Source organism: Malaya genurostris, chromosome 3 (assembly GCF_030247185.1).
Source record: "Malaya genurostris strain Urasoe2022 chromosome 3, Malgen_1.1, whole genome shotgun sequence".
Lineage (NCBI taxonomy): Eukaryota > Metazoa > Arthropoda > Insecta > Diptera > Culicidae > Malaya > Malaya genurostris.
Window position 1 is genome coordinate 47,347,210 of NC_080572.1, and position 22,433 is coordinate 47,369,642.

The following is a 22,433-nucleotide window of genomic DNA, read 5'->3' on the forward strand; positions in this document are numbered from 1 at the left end:
ATAAAAACTTTTGATTATTGCAACTAATCTGAAAAACGAGGAAACAGGGCGGATATGCATGATGATCACAATTGGTTGAAAACGGTTTTCTCGGGGATGTGATCGGGTGATGCGTGTCTGGTTGGGAAACAGTACTGATTTCGTTAAGCATACTGTGTGAAATATCCGGTAAAAGTAAATGTTTAGGGAATTTTCTAAGAATGGGATTTTTTTTTGCTTGGAGCGTCTTCGGACAGAGTTTGGATGCAGTGAAAATGTTGAAAATGTACAAATGTACTGCAAGAATGTAGACCTACAATCTTGTTTGTAGATTTGTAGTCTGAACAAGCACGAGTAGTACAGAAAAAATAGAATAAATTAACTCTGGGCAATGATAACGATTTTTTTTTATTGCTATAGGGAAAATAAATGTTCAGATTTTAATCAACTGTTTTAAAATCAACATTTGTTTCAAACAATCAAGTTGCGGTTCAATCAACCACGTTATCGTTTGAATCTACGGCATCCTGGTTGAAACAAACATATTATTAGGGTAGAAGCTACTGTACATTTGAAAACTATTTTTTGTTTGATAGGCAAGTAATCGTTTTGTTGTGTTACACAATTCAAACTAAGTATCTTAAACAATTTTTTTGCGTATACAATTCATCAAAAAACGAAAATTACTATTACTAACTCAAAAGATCTTCGGATCGACCAACCTAATCAGCCAGGAAAAAAACATTCAAAGCTACGCCCATCCACTGACACTGAGAGAACACTTTCGACTCGTTACCCGACCGTGACTTAGAGCTGCGGCAAACATGTACCGGATCAATATTATGCAACCCAACATGCTCGATTTGAAATTGTCGGTGGGTGTTAGTTTTAACCTTAACGCACCCGGCCGGAACAGGTAGTATCAATGCTGACGATGATGATGGTCGGAGGCATGTGGAAGATTGAAAAGTCGCCATTCACCCAGTGTCGTAACCAACGAACGAAAAGTTCCACATTTCTAGAACTGGCAACACGACCTTGGCCCAATTTCTGACTCCCCGCGACCACAGAAAAAAAAACCAATGCACGAGGTTCAATTGGTTGGGTTGGACAGACGAAAACATAGAAAGCAATACCCATTCGGCGTGGTTCCGTTTTTTGTTTGTTTCTTCTGTTCGTGGTAAGGTTGGGAAGGTGGAGACGATGGGTAAATCATTTTGCAATTGTATTATTTCTGCACCCGACAGAACAAGTGAGTCGAGTGTTCAGTTCATACGAAGTATAAACTGTTCATATTTATAGACACGCCGCTGGTTGTAGGATTTGCCGAGTGCAGTCATGCACACGACCAAAAAAAGTGTAAATCAGATTTGAGTTTGTTGACTTTGTGAAGCCGAAATCTCGCGTAAGACGAAATTGTTTTTGGGGGCGGGAGGAGCATTTGACGTGCTATTGAACAAATGCAACGAATTGATGTACGTTTTGAAGGACACTATGCTATTTAGGTGCGATGGGACGGTTGTTCAACTTTGCTTTGCTACCAAATTACTTTTCTTATAGTTGATATCATTTTCTCAATTTAACTGATTGAGGGACAATATAATCTCAGTTTTTTTTTAAACCGTGTGTAAAAAGAACGGGGACTTCAAGAAGAAAGGACGAAAGAAAAATACGTTACTTATGATTTGTAGAACCATATTTCAGTGCTTGTGCACACTCTGATTTTTAAAATTAAATCGCATTAACCTCAAATGTTTATTTTATTAAGTGACATAAACAGAAAATGGCGGATAGTTTTCTAGTTCTTGAAGCATTCAATTATTTTTCAGTGTATATATTTTTTGCATTAGATCTATTCCCTACAACTTCTACTTGAACACTTATTTTTTTGCAATTAACAGTTTACAACCATTTGAAGAAAGTGCATGCAAAAAAACACCCACTCTTTATGGAACCCTGTCTTGAATCGAGCACAGAACCAAAGTCATCATTGAAAAGATAACTCTAGTTGTTCGAAATGTATTTGGCCCGGTTACCTTTTTCGAGTACTTGGTGTTACAGTTAAGTCCGCGTTTTTTATTATTCAATCAACCCATATCAATACGATCATCTTAGGAACGTCGTATTGTATTCGCTTCTGTTTGTTCTTGCATATTGTTTTTCAGGTCCGGCATTTGAATCAAACCAGTGAAAAACTATGCCGCAGTACCACAATGACACGACGCCGAATCAGGCCAAAGTAGCATAGACCTCTTGCGCTTTTGGATGCAGACACTCATTGATGTAAACTTGTTGATAATCGTTATCGTACCTGTAGTTATAAAGGTGTAGTTTTCCAAGGACAATTGTGACAGATGAGCAATTCCAGGAATGAGTAGAAGAAAAAGTGACAAAATCAGAATCAACCTTCTCCGATTTGAAAGAAACATTGCACATGGCTTCAGTATGGCAAACCATAAGTTTTGAACCGATGGAGAGATCAATCCGACTCACGACTGATTTTTAAAAAGGGCGTATGTATTTTTGAATTTCACAAAAATTGTCTTTTTCAAATCGTTGTAACTCGGAAACCGTCAATTGTACAAAAATGGGGAAAAAGTTGTAGGGAATCGATTGGGCACTAAAAACTGAAAAAAATTTTGAATTTTTTTCTCAATAATTACAAAATAATCCGAAAAAGTTAAATAAAAAAAAATCAAGGGTTTTAATTTTTTTATAATTTTTAGTTTAAAGCTGTTATTAAAGACTGTCCCAGAAAGTATGGACGCACTTTGATTTAGCTGTAAATAATTCACAAGTGTTAGATATTCAAATTTTATTCGATATACTGATAATATTAGACCACAACAACAGAATATTATTCTCAACATTTGCTACTTAGCCATTGTAGACTAGCAGGCGCACCTTCTTGCGAACGTTCCTCATTAAATTCCGTACAGACTTCTTGGCGACAAGTTTTGACACTTTATTCCAATCTAAAGAGCAACATTTATCATAGTATATTGCAACATGTGGTTCTGTTGTTTGTTGCATTATTTGTTATATATTGAATTGAATTTTATTAAACTGTATTATACTCTGTTGTTATAATTATTATAATTATTATTACTATTATTATTATTATTATTATTATTATTAAAAAAGAAATATTATATTTTGTTCTGTTATATTATGTTGCATGGTATTATACTGCATTGCACTATATCATATTATATTGTATTGTATTATATTACATTATATTATATTGTATTATGCTATGTTGTATTGTGTAATATTACATTATATTATTTTATATTATGTTATATCACAGAGAATAGATATCGAACAGACATTTATACGTGCAAAGTCGTGTGCAACGGTGATTTTTAACGGATTTTCACTTGTATGCTTTACACAGCTTTTTAAAAAAGTTTGTACTAAAGCTGTTATATTGAATTATATTATATTGTATTGTAGTATACTGTATTGCATTATATTATGCTATATTATATTATATTATGTTATATTGTATTATGTTTATTGAATTATATCATATATTATTTTGTATTGCATTAGGATGTGATCTAATATATTATATTTTTTTATATTATTTTTATTATGTTTTATTGTATTGTATTATGCTCAATTATATCGATAAAGGAGAGGGGCAGAGAGTGCATCAGGGTATCTTACAAGTGAATGACTGGATGATGGAGTGGATTGCCAACCTGAGTCACGTGGGGGAAGCTTTGTGTTTCTTCCTGAAGGTCTGAAAGGAGTAAGACGCACCCTTCAAACAAACAAACCATCAGGCGGGTTTAAGCTGGTACAGCGAAATTCTTTATTATATGGCCGGATGTTCTTGCTGGCAGGCGCCGGGTCTTCAAAACCCATTTTGGCCTTCTTAACAGCAGTTATATGAAAGCTATTTGATAATCAAATTCGGATCTACTGTAAGTCAACCCGCATACACTGGTAATGCCTTGAACTGATGGTGGCTTCACACATACATACATACAAAATTCCTCAATTGGTCGAAGTTGTGGGCAATTTGGTGGATTCATGTTTTTTGGGACGAAAGTGACATTTTTGGTAGTATACCATTCTACACCATTCTATTCATGGGTAGAAGTCGTTTTTGTAAACATTCCTTGATATATATTTCGCTGTTCATTGAAGCAGTGGTGATGAAGGGTTTCGAAATCTTACCGCAGCTACAAATTGCTTGCCAGACCATAGCTTTCTTACCAAATTTTTCGACTTCAATCGATGTCTCGGACTGGTTTAACACTTGCCCTTCTCGTATAATATTGTGGTCCCGGCAAGGATTTGCAATCGAGTTTCACGTAGGTTTCGTCGTCCATGATTATGCAGTTCAAATTTCCAGCAAGAATTGTATTGTACAGCTTTCGAACCCTCGGCCTGATCGATGCTTCTTATTTCGGACTACGTTTTGGTTGTTTCTACTTCTTATAGGTTCGAAGATTCAAACGTTCTTTAGCACGAAGAACATTTGACTTTGAAGTGCCCACTTTTTTGGCCGCATCCCGAACTGAAACCTCCTTCTTTTGCTCGAACGCCTCCAGTATACGTTTATCCAACTGAGGGTTAACATGACCTTTTTTTAGACCCGTTTTCGGTTTATCCTCAAAGGTGGTTCAACGAGAACTTGAAATTTCGAATATACCTGTAAATTGTTTTAACTGTAACTTCTTCATTTTTCAAAAGGCACGGATGGGATAGCCATCAATCTGTAGGTTTTAATGGTAACAGCTTTAAAATAAAAATTATCAAAAAAATTAAAACCCTGTTTTTTTTATTTAACTTTTTCGGATTATTTTGTAATTATTGAGAAAATATCAAAAATTCTTTTCAGTGTATATTTTTTTAGAGTGCGCAATCGATTCCCTACAACATTTTCTGTTGAATCGATTGGTATATCATACTCGGCCCTCCGAGGCTCTGATAATTTTTCCAAAGTTTGAGCGAATTATATGCCTATTTTTAATATTCATAACAAAGCTAAAACTTCTGAAAGTGCTGAAAAGGACCAATTAGTTCAAATGGTTTCAATACTTGTTCAGGGACATTTCCTCGGTTTAGATGGGGTATATGGATCTCTACGAAAATAATTACCACGAGTTTGATAAAAAAGGCTCATTTCGTTAGGGACTATTCACACATATCCGGTCCGGTTCAGTGCCGGCATGACACCGTGCACGGATACTGATATTATTTCATTCGTTTTCTATGCGCGCATTCACACCTATCCGGCACCGTGCCGTTTCAGTGCAGCTCGCCGTCAGTGTAGCTTCCGTCCGGCAAACTCAAATTCGTCGTCGCCGAAATTTTTTATTTCCACTGAAGTCGGTATGTCCCTGCATTTGCTAAGCCGGATACGGGACTGAAATGTGTGAATAGTCCTTTAATCGGCAATCCTGCAGCAGTCGATTGGAGTCGATGTTTCCACCGATAAGAATGAACTGTGAAATAATGCTGGGTTGAGCATTGACTAATTCAATGTGGATTTGTGTTGTATCATGACCACAGAGGTGTCATTTTAAAAAATTCACCTGATACTGATGCTTCTAAGAGAAGCCACAAATTGTGTAAACGCACTGTATGTATGTATGTGCTCGGATAAGGCTAGACCGATTTCTGTAAACGTAGATTCAAATGAAAGATCTCCGAGTCCTACAGCCTGCTATTGAATTTTATCAGGATCCAGTTCCGGAATTAGTTTGGTAAGTGATAAAAACTTCAATTTCTACATACGATTTTTAAGAGGCTAGCCAAAAATAAAGTTGATTCCTTTCAAACTCAATAATAATTCTTTCTGATTGTGATTCCAGGAGCACAAAACACATAAATGATGATAGGAAAAAGGCATGAAATCTTCAAAAATGGCCTTGAAACTATTTCGAATGATAGGTTCTGTTTCGTCTAGCTCAGAAGAAATGGTCGAAATGCAACCATATTTTATCTTTTATACTCGTCCAGTTGAACAGCGCTATATGAAATAAGAAGTTTTGGTTTTAATTTTTGAGTTATTCATGATTACTTCATGGTAAACGAAATTTAATAACAAATCGCTGAGGTTTTTGAATTTATAGAGCAAGAGTTTTGTTACCATCATGTCAGCATTAGATCACATCCCACCTCAATTATGGCGCTCCATAAATTCCACTGCAGATTTAGCTTCGCCACGAAACGAAAAAAGTGAAGATGAGTCTGAGTCTTATCGAAAGGTCTAACGTGTTCTGTTTTTGCTCTAGTGAAAACATTAGTTAAATTAGCTGCGGGTGTATCTGCGAAATTTTCAAAAAATATATATTTTGAGTGAAATGTTGGCATTTGCTCACAGATATTTCAGGTTCAAATGTAAAAAATCAAATATGTATATTGTTGAAAAATATTTCCGTTTTCGAAACAACAAATTAATGATATATGTTAACAGCTCCGACATGAAAAAAAAAACTATTCCTTCTTTAAAACTAGTTATAATGTAAAGGCCGAGGTTATTAAGGCGAACAAAACCGGGATTTCTCTAATATCATGAATAAACTCCGCTCTTAAGATTACAACTTCAACATTCACAGAACATGAGGAACGGATTGCAATAAAAACTTGAATAATCGGGAAATACAACTAAAATGCCCCATCAATTTACATTGACTGATTGATAAACTCTAACTTTTGCTTTTCCAGTAGTAAAAAGCGGAAAGCGAAAAACCGGCCGCCGGTCGTCACTGGGGCGATACTGAACTGAAACTTGCTGACAACGACCTGATTAGCATAAAAGTTCCCTCTCCATGTGATGTCAATTTGTCGTGAACATAAATACATCGCAACCAACTAATACATATGCAGGACTGACACCAGGAATGCTAATTGAGCAGCTACTCGTCCGCTGCTTTGCGGGGGCGAGTTCTGGCCTGACCGATTTCCTAGAACTTGCCCCATACATAGCGTGGAACCTGCCGGTCTCGGTCAGGTTGCGAAAGTTGTTTAACTTGTACCGCACTTAACTCCGAGCCGTGGTGCGCAGGGCAACAATGTTTTCAAGCAGCCGGCCGGCATTCAACGTGTGAGACTTTGCGCGCAGAAATGTCCCGCTCAAAGGTTGCTTTGGGTTGGCATTCTAGCCGCAACTCTGTGCGACTAGGCCAAGTGTGGGTACCATCAGGTCTTATCCGTTGTTGTGTACACCGCTGTTGTTGGGAATATTAATTAGCACTCGTTTCGCCGCTCCTCCTCCGGCACTGCATTAGTACACACCACCGGTCTGTCTTCGAACGACTTTTCAATTTGCATTTGGCAGCATAACTAATAGTCGCCGACTTGGTTTGTTGGAACAAGGTGTAAACTGTATGCAAGAGCTCAGTCAGTCCAGAAAATAGTAATTTAAATGTTTTCCGCTTTTGAATAGTGCACCACTCTAGGCCGGAATAGAAACTAGGCCTTCGTCTAAATGTCTAAATCAATCTTCATCGGTGTGTGGTTGGTGCATTCTTTCGATGGTAAAGCAATCTGTTGGCGGTCGGCTGTTAACAAGTAAACGAACTGACCATTTCCTGCTATGCATTTCTGCTTGTTTCGTGATGAAGATGTTTTTATTGATGGGTCAGCTGGGCGTAGGTTCCGAAGTTCTATCATTTTTCATTTACTATGCATGCATGCATGCATGCATACATGCATCGCCACGAAGCTGTTCGCGGTTTGTGAAGACGACTGTTTCATTATAGGCAAACGATCGACCCACCGCCGTTTTCCACCAGCACCACCGCCGCCTGCTCGGGTTGGTCACATCGAAAGATCTGTCGTTGCAGATATGCACACTCTTAGCTGGGCGGCCGCTAGCTTCGGGTCGGTTCATCACCACCAGAGGTGCAATCGCAGACAGCGGGAGGTCACGTCTGTGGGAAAGAAATCGCGTTGCATCTGGTGGTGTAGGTAGCAGCGGCGTGGTGGTAACAGACGGGACGGAAAGGTAAATATGCTAATAAGGTTGTCCTTGAACTGGTATCGGAGCTTTTGTTACGATGAGTGAAGTTCCTCCCTCTATAATGATAATTTGCTAGCCAGCAACAACAAACTAACTGACCGATCGTTCTTTGTGAAAACTGCACGCTGCACCGATTTCGCTGTCTTCGATCGGCGGCCACCAGATCAGCACGTTGACGCTGAGCGTAATTTATTGAAAATACGCCACAAGAGTGCCGACTACGATTCGACACATCCGCTGGCTCAACCAACATAATCGGCCTGGCAGAGTGTTGGATGACAGTTTCCAGTTGAATACGCTGCTCCAGACCAGTGTTGGCGACTGTGGACATTTTCTGGACCTTTTTCATATAGAACAAAGGAGGAACAAATCGAAAACTCTCTCTGCACTTTAAACAGATATCCCGAATCAATATTCAGAATACAGGTCCCGTATTCAGAACTCAAATTCAGTTTCTCGTCTAGAATCCAAGGCCAGCATCGAGGTCCAGATCTCTGGAACTGAAACCGAATTTCACCGGATTTTGGAGCCGCAATTTGAAACAGAGATCTGGATCTAGATTAAAGACCTGGACTTTGAAACTAAACTCTGTAAATGAATTCTGGATTTGGATCGGAATTAGCAAACTGAATTCTGGAACTGAAATTGAGATTCAGACTAGACTAGAGTTCTAAAATTCAGTTTTACCTTTTTTTATAAATAAAAAACCTGTTTTAATCCACCTAGTGGTATAATGATGCCTTTCTCATATAACTATATACCACAAGAAGATTTTGTGAAGATTTTTTTTTCAATCCTGAATAAAATGAGAAACTTTCTTTGGGAATAAACTAATGTCGTTTTCGTTTTTAAATTGCATTACACTGGTGTAGCGAAAGCTGCACTGAAACCGTCCGTTTTTATCAATTGCACTACACCAGTGCTACACTTTTTCTGCACCGATACCAATTGGTGTAGCACTCATTAAAAGTTCGGTGTAGCTCTGTGCTATGGAATCGTTTATTCTAATCAAGGGTTACTATTTATGTTTTCATCATTTTTGTTCGTTTATTCATGCCATGGTGTAGCACAACATCGGAGTAGTGCAGTTTAAAAACAAAAACGATCTAACATAACCTTTTCAAATTGTAAACAGTTATGTCAAGTTGATAAGAATTTTTCTTTATTTTGCTTCGTCGCACTAAATGATAAAACACACTTTACCCCTTTACCCTATAGTTCTGGAACCGGAAATCGGACCCGGATGAAATTAAACAGCAAGCTATGAGACTGTAGGAACTTTTATTTGAGTCTGTTTGTGGAAATCGATCAAATCATCTCTGAGAAAATTGAGTGAGTCTCGTTTTAAACTTTTTGACCACTACTTCTGGTACTTCAGAAATTAGGAACTTGGAACCAGTATATCCAAAGTCGGTTTGTTTAGTAAGTAACTAATATAGCCTACAAATTAAATCAGTTTTAAGCCAAATCAGGAAGAATTTTACCCTTCGTCGCTCTAAATGACGGTGTGCAATTCAATAGCAACCTATAGAACTACGAGATTTTTTTTAAGTGACATTATTTGACACATACTCACACACATACATATACATTGCTCAGCTCGATGAACTGTGTGGAATAATATAAAACAATTAGCCTTTCGAGTCAATTTCCACTGGTCAATTTTTCAAGTGATTGTATAAACTTTCTATCTGAGAAAGGCAATAAGTGTACTTTTATAGAAAAGCATCGTTATCATGATCTTGTAATAACACTAACACGTAGGTACAAATTGAATAAAAGGATTAGAAATTTACATATTTTTCACCTGAAAAATATAAATTTCAATATGGCAATCCTGCACGCTATACGAAATTGATCATGGAGTGCTGTGAATGGAGCAAAGCCGCACGTATCGTCGCGTACTAGTTTTGCATCGTCAGTTTGAATTTTATTGTTTTGACAGTCATCGCCCTATAATTTCGGAACCGGAAGTCGGATCAGGATGAAATGGCACAGTATATTTAAAGACAATAAGAGTTTTAATTTGAATCATGAATCGTGAGAAACGGCTTAACCGTTGCTGAGAAATCGACGGAAGTTTCGTTTTCGAAAATTTTCTTCACTATTATCGGTGCTTTCGGAAGCGGAAACCGGGGACTACTAGTCCCCAAGTAGTTTCATATATTCACCAACTAATAAGATCTGTCAACTAGATCAATTTAGCAGTAAGTTTTATAAAAATGTGCACCTCGTTTCGCCATCGCTTGTGAAAAAATACTCATGAAATTGAAAATAATACTGTAATACCAGAACCGGAAGTCGGATCTGGATCAGCTTTTCGGGGACTTTTTGAAGAATGTCAAGACCTTTTATTTGTTTCTTAGTTAGTGAAAATCGGTTAAGAAATTTCCGTGAAAATTGATTGCATATTTTTTCATACATTTTCACATATTTCCTTGTAACTCCAGAACCGGAAGTCGGATCCAAATAAAACTCCGGAAAATTGTATAAGGTCATAAGACCTTTCATTTGAATCGGTCAGCCATGTCTGAAAAACCTGTGTGACTATTTTTTTCCTTTTTAGTGCATATCACCCTATAATTCCGGAACCGGAAGTCGGATCCATATGAAACTCAGGAACTTTGTACAGGACTTCAAGACCTTTCATTTGAATCCAAATTTGTGAAAATCGGCTCAGTAATCTCTGAGAAAATTGAGTGACATTATTTGTCACATACAAACATACATACACACACATACACACAGACAGACATTTTGTGATCTCGACGAACTGAGTTGAATGGTATATGACACTCGGCCTTCCTGGCCTTGGTTGTAAAGTCGAGTTCCACAGCGATTGCATAGCCTTTCTATATGAGAAAGGCAAAAATAGGTATAGGATTCGCTCAAACTTCATACCAATCGATTCAGCTCGACGAACTGAGCAAATGTCCGTGAGTGTGTTTTGTCAACAAAGAGTTCAAAATCTCGGAGATGACTGGACCGATTTTGATCAACCTAGTCGCAAATGGAAGGTCTCCTCGTCACCCTCAACGCTACTAAATGGTTTTGAGATCGGATGTTTTTACTTTTTGAGTTAACAGTTCGGCTGAAAAGTTCGTATCGTTTAATAGAAACACACATTTTTTTGCCAAAATTCGTTTTTATTATTCAACATAATTGCCATCAGAGGCGATACAGCGATTATAGCGATCTTCCAACTTTTCGATACCATTTTTGTAGTACAATTTGTCCTTTGCCTCAAAATAGGCCTCAGTTTCAGCGATTACCTCTTCATTGCTTCTAAATTTTTTACCAGCGAGCATTCTCTTGAGGTCTGAGACCAGGAAAAAGTCACTGGGGGCCAAATCTGGAGAATACGGTGGATGAGGGAGCAATTCGAAGCCCAATTCGTTCAATTTCAGCATGGTTTTTCGTTGTTGTTTTTGATCGATTGTGAGATCACGCGGCACCCATTTTGCACAAAGCTTTCTCATATCTAAATATTCGTGAATAATATGTCCAACACGTTCCTTTGATATCTTTAGGGTGTCAGCTATCTCGATCAACTTCACTTTACGGTAATTGAAAATCATTTTGTGGATTTTTTTTCACGTTTTCATCGGTAACAGCCTCTTTTGGACGTCCACTGCATTCATCGTCTTCGGTGCTCATATGACCAGCACGAAATTTTGCAAACCACTTACGAATTGTTGCTTCGCCCGGTGCAGAGTCTGGATAACACTCATCAAGCCATTTTTTGGTATCGGCGGCACTTTTTTTCATCAAAAAGTAGTGTTTCATCAACACACGAAATTCCTTTTTTTCCATTTTTTTCACAATAACAAAAGTAGCTTCACTCAAAATGCAAAATCTCACAAACTAATAATCAGACAGCTGTCAAATTTATACACGTATCTTTTGAAGGTAGGTACTAACTGAAAATAGTATGGATTTAATTCTAGTGGCGCCCTCTCATAGAAACGATACGAACTTTTCAGCCGATCTGTTATACGTTTTATGTCAAAATTTAGTTATTCGAAGTCTTTTGACAATACATAGTGACAGATGTAATAGCTATCCAACAAGCCATAAATTGTTGAAATCCCTCCATTTTTAACGGAGATATCGATATTTTTGTGTAAGCGACTTTTCATCTTATTCCTGTAGGATAAGGAATTTTACGGTCTTGATGATAATGCGATGTTTCGGAGGAAAGTGAAATACGATTTTCAATACTGCTTTATGCAATTGTTTCTTAGCACCTATGTACACTATGTACAGCACCCTTTTTCATGACGTTTCGATATTAGCACGGTTCGTTTTTGGCAACATCATCGTTCGAACATGACATATGTATTAGGAAGATGGCATTATTTTTGAATTTAAAACAATTTCATATTACTATTAATTCATACTGCTTGAAACAATGATTACTGGAAGAACAGAATTTCTTACACTCTTATACCATTCGAAAAGAGTGTCGAGATAAGCAACTTTGTGTATGAAAAATAATTTCATCAGTTTTTCTCAGAGATGGCTTAACCGATTTCCACAAACTTAGACTCACATGGACAGTCCTTTGATTCCATATGAGGTTTCTGAATTTCATTTGGATCCGATTTCTGGTTCCGGAACAACAGGATGATATATGTAATGAAATTAAAATAATGTCATTCATTTTGCTCGTCCATCTAATATTCAAATGAAAGGTTCCGGTTCAGGAGATACAGGGTGATTAGTGTAAAAATTTCACATAAATTCATCGGGTTTTTCGGGCTCACAGATTTTAAGAGTTAATGACCAAATTCACTTATTTCAGTTTTACCGGTATTCGATCCCATAAATTTTATTTGGAACGCACTGCGACTTCTCTAAGATAGCTACATTTATCCAATGCCATCTTCAAGTTATGAAATTATAGGGTGATGAGTTTTTAAAATTCAAACCGTCATAGAAGATGACGATACCGAAAAATCTTCCAAGTTGGGCTCTAAACGATTCCAATTTATTCGTCATAGTAACTCATGGATATACGAACCGTTTATAACCCAAAACGATTCTCGGAATACCGTTTCTGGAAGTACCATACATAACGGCAAAAACTTGAATCTGGATCCAGAAGTTGAATTCAGGAACTAGATTCTGAATATTTTTTAACTAAATTCCGGATCTGGATTCTAGTACTGAACTTCGAAGCTGAATTCTGAATCCGAAATTGGTAATTGAATCCTGGACCGGAATTCTGTAACTGAAATTTAACTGCAGATTAGAATTCAGGTACATACGTCAGTGCTAAGATTCAAGTTCAGAACTCTGGAATATTGCAGCCTATATGTATAGTATGGAATCCATTATTTTTCACGAAGAACGCAAAATCAATCCAAAAACAATTTTGTTTATATGAACTAGAGCTCTGCCCACGCATTCAGTTCCAAACACAGGCTCAGTGATCAATTCAAAACTCCAGATCCAGAATTCAGTTCTAGAACTCAGTTCCAGAATTCAGTTGCCGAGTCAGTTCCTAAATCTAGCATCAAAATTTAGTTTCAGAAATCAATTCTAACATTCGGCTAAAAGATTCGGTTCCATAATTCGAGATCCAGAATTTAGATCCATTAACATCAAAGAAGCTCAACCATTCGTATTCAAGTCATCCGGTTATGTCTCTTACATGACCAGAGAAATGTCTAGAAAGTACGAGTTCATCATATTGAACTCTCCGTTGGTTTCGAGCCAGTTTTCTTTCCAAACAACCTTACTAGTTTATCTTCTATGATAATTTCTTCTACAATTGATCTGGTTCTAGCAGTTCAATTTGGCATTCGTAGTTTACTAATTACTCGAACAGACTTTGATTCAGATAATCTGCCAACAACATTCAGGATGATTAATTCAATTAGTTCTGTATGCTACCATCTTAGAGCTAATCGACTAGGATACAGGTCTCATACCGAAAGCATTTTAAACCCTGAAATTGTTTTAGAAAATATCGATACAATGATCTATTATATGAATCATTACATTTAGAATCTATCAGTTCCAAAAACTCAAACTAAATATAATTCTCCTACCATCGACAATCTTCAACTGCTGCTTCGTCGATCCTACTCTGGAATCCATAGTTGAGGACATCCAAAAGAAAATTAAAAATATATTCACTGAACAAATCAAACCGTATTTTAAAGGTATTACTTTCCACAGAACGCTATTAAATTCGACTTTTGGTCCCGAGATACAGGGTGATATCATAAATGAAGTAAGTCTAGATTTCCCACAGTATGGAGACATTGACAGTGCTTCTAGTGGAATGTGGGTGAAGTTTTTTTTTAAATACACACTCTTATTGTGTTAAATGTGCAAATAACTTTACGAACTGTTTACACTAGATAATATAGATGGTTTCGATTTCTGGTGATGTGTACAAAAAGTTGCAGAAAATATGCTTTCAATTTTCTTAAAAATGGCTGAACCGATTTTCACAAACTTAGATTCAAATGAAAGCTATTACAACTTCATAGAAAGCAATTGAAGTTTATCCTGATACGACTTCCTAGTTCGAAAATACTGAGCGATTAGTAAAAAATAAATTAACGAGTAATTTCTTCTACTGTTCCATGAAATGGTCAAATTTCATACCATTTCTGTAGAAGATTAAAAATTTATTTCATTTAAGAGGGTGAGCTAGTGTGTCACATAAAAAATGCATTATTTTTTTCATTATTCACGTCTACAATATATGTACAAGACGAAGGATTTTTCGAGATTTGAAGTGATTTTTTTAAACTATTGCCATGATGTTTCTTAAATTATTTTATTGTTTTTGCTCAAATTCAGGACTTATATAAACCAAAAAAAAATCAATTTGTTTCTTTGAAATTATCCAAACATATTTATTTTCAAACTGTTTACTTTACTTTAGTTCCGGACAGAGTCTCAAGTACCACGAATAAAACGGTGTGTGGTTTTTTGGTTGCACATAAACAGAAAACTCGGTACAATGGCAGAAATGGCAGAAGTCCCACTTCTGGTTGTTAAAAATTTTATACCACCAGGGGCGAAACACAAAACGTAAAATAATCTAAACATGCCTCAAAACTACTCCATTCGATAGTCATTGTCTGCAGAGAGAATTAGTCGAATTTAAATAATCATTCGTTCACCAACAAAATGAAAATCTGTGACATTTGGCTCTGAAGAGTGTCTTAAATATGATAAAATGAAGTAATTACACCCCAGAATGTCTTCGGAAACCAACACGTTTTATGGTATTATGAATTTTAGAAGCTTCGGTAGAATATCGACACTGCACAGTATCTGATTTTCACTGGAAACAGGAAATGACTGAAAGGAGAAATGAAAGAAATAACTCATATTTGAAACTACTGTATTTTTCGTTGACTGGACATGGATCTCATTCTCATAATTTGCAAACGGAGCAGAGAGTGACATTTATTTCTTGTCACTTTAGTTTAATTTGAGTCAATAAATATGACTTTTTAGCTTATTAGCACTGCTGTCATGCAAAGAAATGACTTGATCAGAGTTCTGCTTCAAGCATATCAACCGTTATAGACTTGTGTTCTATTCAAGCGTTGTCGTGCAAACACCGATGATACATCACGTGCTGGTCGTACAAATCAAACTATTGTTCCTTTCCAATAGTGTGAATAACATGGAAAATTGGAAAAGTGAGTTTTTTTTTTGCATAATGGGGACTTTTTTGACATACTTGTTAGATATACCTTTTCATACATCTTTCCAAACATTGTCAATTTTTACTGATGCACATTGGAAATGTGAAAATCTAGTAATTTTTCATTTCATTTTTCTAAATATTATCTATTTTCATTGATTGACAACAATATCCACCTTGAAAATGCCTGAACCCGGTATTTTTTTTTATCAATATTGACAAATTTTCAACAGAAAATACTGCTCGAAATTTCTCCACATATAGTCAATTTGCAATGATGGACAGTTTTTATATAATTGGAGGTTGAAGTTTTTATATAATTTTTTCACCTGAACAGTAGCGCTAGAAATTCCTGACATATTTTCGTACTTTGTTCAAAATAAAAAAAATCCACATCACCTATTCGAGTTTATAAGTTTTGTAACACTCACAGCTCTATTTTATTGGTGTAAATTCGTGTGCGATTCTTACTCATTTGCAATTGAAAGTGCATACAGTTTTCCTAACTCTCCAATTGCTTCCACTACACATTACCTTTCAGCCAGCATTTTCTGGTATGTTTGTCGACTGGTCTGCGGACCGATAGCTTTTCGACTGGTTTTTCCTACCGATGCTACGCACACGCAGTCTAACTGTTGTTTGGGTTATGTTTTGCTGTTGAATTACTTCATCATTTCTTCTTGGTTTCTCTATCCGGAGGCCAAGTTGCGTGTAGCAGCTTCTGTCGGAATTTTCATTCAGTTCCGACTGTGTCTACTGGAGTTGTGTGTGTTTCTTGTGATTTGATTTTCTTCCCATCCCCACTGTGCACTTATTGCTCAGCTGGTTGTTGTAATGCCTAAATTTTTCAACGCGTTTTTATCACTTCCATTTATCTTCCTTTTAAAATCTTCTTCGCGTACTAAGTGCTGTTAGGGGGACTTTGTGTCATACTTTTTTTTCAAGCACTTTTCATTTAATAATTTCACCAACTTTCTGTATTTCCACCAATATTAAGATATAATTATTTTAAAAATTCCATATTCAATTGATTTTTTACCAACACACAACACAAATCATTGCAGACCAAATCGCCTTCAAATGCAACTTCGGTATACTTTTTAATGAAAGACTCCAAAACGGCAACAATAACAAAACATGAACACAAACACCCGACGGCACAAACGTTTGCGCGCAGACACACACACGCACACATGCACTAACACCAACAATGTTGTATCACACTTTTGCTATGCCCGCAGCTAGGTAGCCAAACCCGAAATCGTGCACTTCGCCAAACGGTTCAGGTTCGTTTTATAGATGTAAAAATAGTGACTTTTACTAACGACGCCAACGTCGCGTTTTTTTTCGTGGTCACTACTGTCAAGTTGCTACTAGGATCAGAACGACCGGTGTGTGGGCCATGGAAAATTCATTTTTCATCTCCCATATGAAATGGGCACTTCGAAATAATTTCGTCCACGACGACCGATCACGAATTGATCGACGATGCGATGTTGTAACACACAACCAACTACACACAAAGATGATCCGCTAGAGAAACAGTGCCAGAGACATACACTGAAATAACGCGCGACCGTGCAAATCAATGGGCGAGGAAGCACTGACGTTTGGCTCCAACAAGCGCGAAACAGTGGCGAAACATTTTTTGTTGTTTTTTTCTCTTCGTTCGAACAAGGTGGGGAACGGAGAAGAGAACCGTAGGAAATAGAAAAAAAACATCGCCCGCCAGAATACACTCTGTGACTCGGGGGGAGCATAAATGTGCACCAACACGCTTATCGTCACTCGAGTGGTGGAGTCCGATGTTACTTGAGAGGAGGCACACGAGAAGCAACACTCGACACTGACAACACTGACTGCAATAGTGAGCGACTGACTGCATTGAACGAGAGCCTTAGTTGATCAGTGGAACTCATCGTCGGCAATTTTAGTGAGTGCAGTCTATGTTTACTTGTGATGAAGGGCAGTGTTGTCAATTCAGCCAGTCAAACATTTATGTTATTCCGCAATTTGTTACCTAAAGTTGGAATAAAGATCGTTTATGTCACTCCGAACTGGTCCATATGCAAAAATTTGTATACGCTAGAGCCGTATTGAATTAATAAAACCATGAATTTATAAATATTGGATATATTTTTAATAAAATGCGCGCAGTGCCTTGTTTTACCTATTAAAAATCTTGGACGCTATATTGGGTTACGGGCTTCCCCTATCAGAGCTACGAAATATTTAAAAGAATAAGCGACATTGCCTTGATTGATCAGTCATAGCAGAGACGAAACTGTAAATATATTCGAACTTATAAATACAAGCAACATTTAGTTTCTTGCGTGACCCGAATAAAAAATATCATTGAAAACCAATACGATTTCTTGTAACAGAGTTAACGAATGGAATATATTCCAAAATATTATTAATATATTATTTTGGAATATATTGGAATATATTCCAAAATATTATTAAAAACGGTTAATCAAATATATATATATATATATATATATATATATATATATATATATATATATATATATATATATATATATATATATATATATATATATATATATATATATATATATATATATATATATATATATATATATACTATACATCTCTTTTGGACTAGGATGCCATCTACCGAAAAAACATTGGAATTTCGGTTCGAAACACTTTTGAACTTTACCATGCGTCAATTTTCTTGAAGGAGTATTATTTTTATGACACGAGTCGAGTTCCGGTGCGTCATTGTAATCGCAACGTAAGTTATTTCAGCCCACATTGAAAAAAGTCTGTGCTTCTATAGTTAATTAACCCCGGCTAATGACCAAAAGGTTAAAACTGGGCTCAAATAAACAACTAACTATAACGTATAATGTTCTTCCTATGAGTCGGAAAGAAAAATGTTTTCTCGAAACGAATCGGGATATTGTACTGCGCTCAACGACGTGTAAACTTATTTTGCACGAGTTGGTGCAAGATCTGGTCCATACTACAGATACGATTTCGAAACGCAAAAAAGAATTTAATCTTTGAATGCATTCATTGCATTTTTTTTCTCGACAAAATGGTTTTTATAATAAACAAAGTTATTTTATGTAAAACTAAAATGATTTTCTAACCATCAACTGTTAACGGACTATTGGCTTCATAAACATAAATATATGTTAATGTCAACGGGTTAATTTTAACGTTAAATGTTATCATGAGATATTATTAAGAGGCCAAACTTTTTTTTTCGTTTTGTAATAAACAAAGCAGATGAAAATAGCTTTTAGTCGAGTTATAGGTCAATGAGCAGTGTAGCGATAAGTAGTTAGCAACATTCAAACAGTTATTACTCTGAAATGGCTTAATTTTTTGCAGCGTGCTTTGCGGTGACATATTTGTTTACATGTCAATAACAGCTGCACAATCGAATGGTTTCGGTACGGTTTATCGTTTCAATGATGAGTCGAATTGATCCGGAAACGCGAAAGAAAATTCTGCACTCTTGGTGCTCAGAAAGTGATGTCACGTACAACGAAATTGCAAAACGGGTGAAAGTGCACCACACCAATGTCAAATATATTATCGGGAAGTTCGGTAAGACCCTTTCCATGAAGGATTTGCCCCGATCCGGTAGGAAAACGGGTCCCAGCCAGCCCGGCCGGGACTTAAAAGAGGTTGAGTACATCAGGAAAAACCCATCGGCGTCGATGCGGGATTTGGCCAAGCAGTTCAACACCAGCATCGGGATGATTCAACGGATCAAAGTTCGGAACTCTCTGAAAACGTACAAGAAACAGAAGGTGCCGAAAAAGTCCCTGGTACAGCAAGTTCAGGCCAAAGCAAGAGCGCGAAAACTGTATAACCGGATTCCACAAAATAAAGACGGATGCATCCTGATCGAAGACAAAATCTACGCCAAGGAAGACTCTCGAGCGCTGCCCGGACCGCAATATTATACGAAATCGGTGTACCAGGACCTGGACGACGCTGACACCACGGTGGCGATAGAAAAGTTTGGGTAGAAGGTGTTGGTCTGGCAAGCAATTTGTACCTGTGGTTTGCGGTCGTCGATTTTCTTCACGAAGGGCACAATTAACGTCAAGGTGCACGAGGAAGAATGTTTGAAGAAGAGAAAGCTGCCACTGTACAGAAAGCATAAGACTCCTACTCTCTTCTGGCCGGATTTGGCTTCAGCCCACTACGCCAACTCCGTTCTACAGTGGTTGTCAAAAAATAATGTACAATTCGTGGAAATGGACATCAATCCACCGAACTGCCCGGATCTTCGGCCAATTGAAAGGTATTGGGCAATTGTCAAGCGGCACTTTCGGAAGAAAGGTACAGTGTCCCAAAATATGCAGGAGTTAAAAAAACTGGACAGTTGCAGGAGTTAAATAAAACTGGACATTCGCAAAAGTAACTGTGCAGAATTTAATGAAGAATGTCAAGTCCAAAGTGCGAGCGTTTCACAGAAACTAGGATTTTCTTCAATATAATCAGTGAAATGCATAAAAATGTAATTTTTCTACAATATATCGAAAACTGATGTCAAAATATGTTTTTTTTTCGCTTTTTCATTCAATAATCAATGTTGCTAACTACTTTTCGATACACTCCTTACAGCACAAATTTGTATACGCATGAAATATTTTATTTAAAATGTACAATTATTTAACAAAAATGTTTCTACCTTTCCCCAATTGCCCAATATTTTTTCTGGAATCAAAAAAGTGTGCAATTTGCATATAGTTAAGTACACCACTAATGCGTAAAATGTCATTAGAAAATGTAAAAACAACAGATTGTATATTTGAAAACAAATGTAGTATTTATACAACCACTTTTAGTGAACCTCATAGTCTAAAATCAGAAAAAAATAGTATCGGGTACGGGTGACGATTTTTTTTATTGTTCACGGGTACGGGTCGGGGTTCGGGGAAAATTATTCTCGGGTACGGGTACAAGTTTCTCACTTTCGATCGGTTTAGCAAATTGCTTACATGCAGTTGTTTTGATTTTCATTCGAATCCATCTTCTGGTGGCAGAAGTATAGTGTGATATTTAAAAAAAAAATGAAATAATATTCACTCATTTTTTTCGGGGATGACTGTTACCGATTTTCATAAACTTAGGAACTCAAATGAAAAGCTGCATGATCTTGCGGAAACATTTAAACTCTTTATGAATCTTATGCAATATGCGCAAAAATGAGCATTCAAAGTTTTTCGGGAAAGCTGAATATATTTTCACAAATTTTGATTCGGCTATATGATCCTACAGAACGCTGTGGAATTTGACTCTGATCTAATCAACACTCTAAAAAAATTTGAATTTTACAGGTGACCTAATCCCTCATATGATGTAATTCATAAAGACCTAATTTGTCAAATGACGGAAAATTTTATTTGCAATGACTTAATGTTAGATGAGCTTGAATTTTACTGGTTTCGACTGTAACTTGCGTTCTATTAGCAGGTGCGACTGTATAAATTTAAATGTACCTTTTACCGGCCAAGCAGATGCATGCTTCTGTGGCTCAGTCGATTTTCAGACGAACTTGCGATCCAATGATTCTCGGTTCAAGTCGCGGTGGGTTGCTACAAAATACTTTTTTTTTTTATTTCAATGAATTTCATGTCATGGAGTTTTAGACACAATATTAAATGTTCTTCCACGTAAATATGCGTGAACTGCGACGCTCCATTTATGTGCATCTAATAAGATGTAAAAATTTTTAAGTGAGTACAGTTTCGGAATTACAGGGTGATAAATATTTTAATTTTATTGAAATTTATGGGTGTTTATAAATGAATATAGACAATAACGAAACTGATAAGTGTAATCTTCCAGTTTACAAGTGGAATTCAACCTTCTGTTTCCACAGACTTCGCAGCCGATTCAGAGTGTACAGAACCGCTGGTGCTACGATTCTACTGACACTACGAATCCTTCCAGGTCGGGGCTCGAACATACGACAACTGCTTTGTAAGACCAGTGCTCTATGCATTGAACCGCCAACCTGGGATGAACGTACCGGTGTTTAATTTCCAATTGAAGAAGAGCTAGCAGTAGTTATCAAAGAATACTGTAATTGAACTTTCTTCGGATTCTCATATATGGCTGAATGTTGCTTTGACAAATTTTGAAAAGATAAACTTATCATATAACATAAGACCACGATTATTTTAATAAGAAATCTTCCAAAAATTATGTGTTGCTTAGTATCGGTATTATCCCTAATCCAGAGATCGCACAATAATACAGGTCAGAAACTTTTTTTTACTTTTTATAGAGCAATTTGGTCGAATATCGTACGGTTTACAAGAAGTATGTGAGTACATATTTACGTTAGGGATATCGGTATATCTACGGAAAACTGTAAATGAATACCGTGGTGACTAAGTACATGGAAACATGCTTAGTTTCGTCTAGTCAATTGGACTTTCTCTTCGTGTTTTTTCATGTGCAGAGTAGTTTAATTGGTAAAACAATTTTCATAGTTAGGAGTAAGCTACGGGTCTGAGTCCCGTCTCTGCGGTAGCATTTTCGCGGTTTTTTAATTAACTTAATTGCGTTCACATTGCAGTTTTCCAATCTGTTTTCCCTGTTAAATACTGATCATATTTAAAACTAACTCAAGACGGCTCTACGTCTTAACAATGACTAAAACGCAAATCGGTAAGTAGGTTTGTTTGGCCTTCATTTTCATTTTCTTCACATTTCATCTTAGGATCATCTGTGCTTCAACAGTTTAAAATGAGCTTCTATTGCCACCTAGTGGTTCAATTCAAACTACTAAGT

General features: G+C 36.7%; 1 protein-coding gene across 2 annotated transcripts in view; it reads right to left on the bottom strand.

Annotated features, from left to right (window-relative positions):
- Positions 1-22,433, bottom strand: part of LOC131439359 (ecdysone receptor) — a 632,366-nt gene that overhangs the window by 563,479 nt on the left and 46,454 nt on the right. Inside the window, exon 1 of one of the 2 annotated variants that reach the window (XM_058610275.1) lies at positions 16,176-17,243. The exons of the other annotated variant lie outside the window; for it this stretch is intronic. The gene's annotated coding sequence lies outside the window, so the exon portion shown is untranslated. Of the gene's footprint in view, positions 1-16,175; positions 17,244-22,433 lie in introns of those variants that run through there. 2 annotated transcript variants of the gene reach the window in all.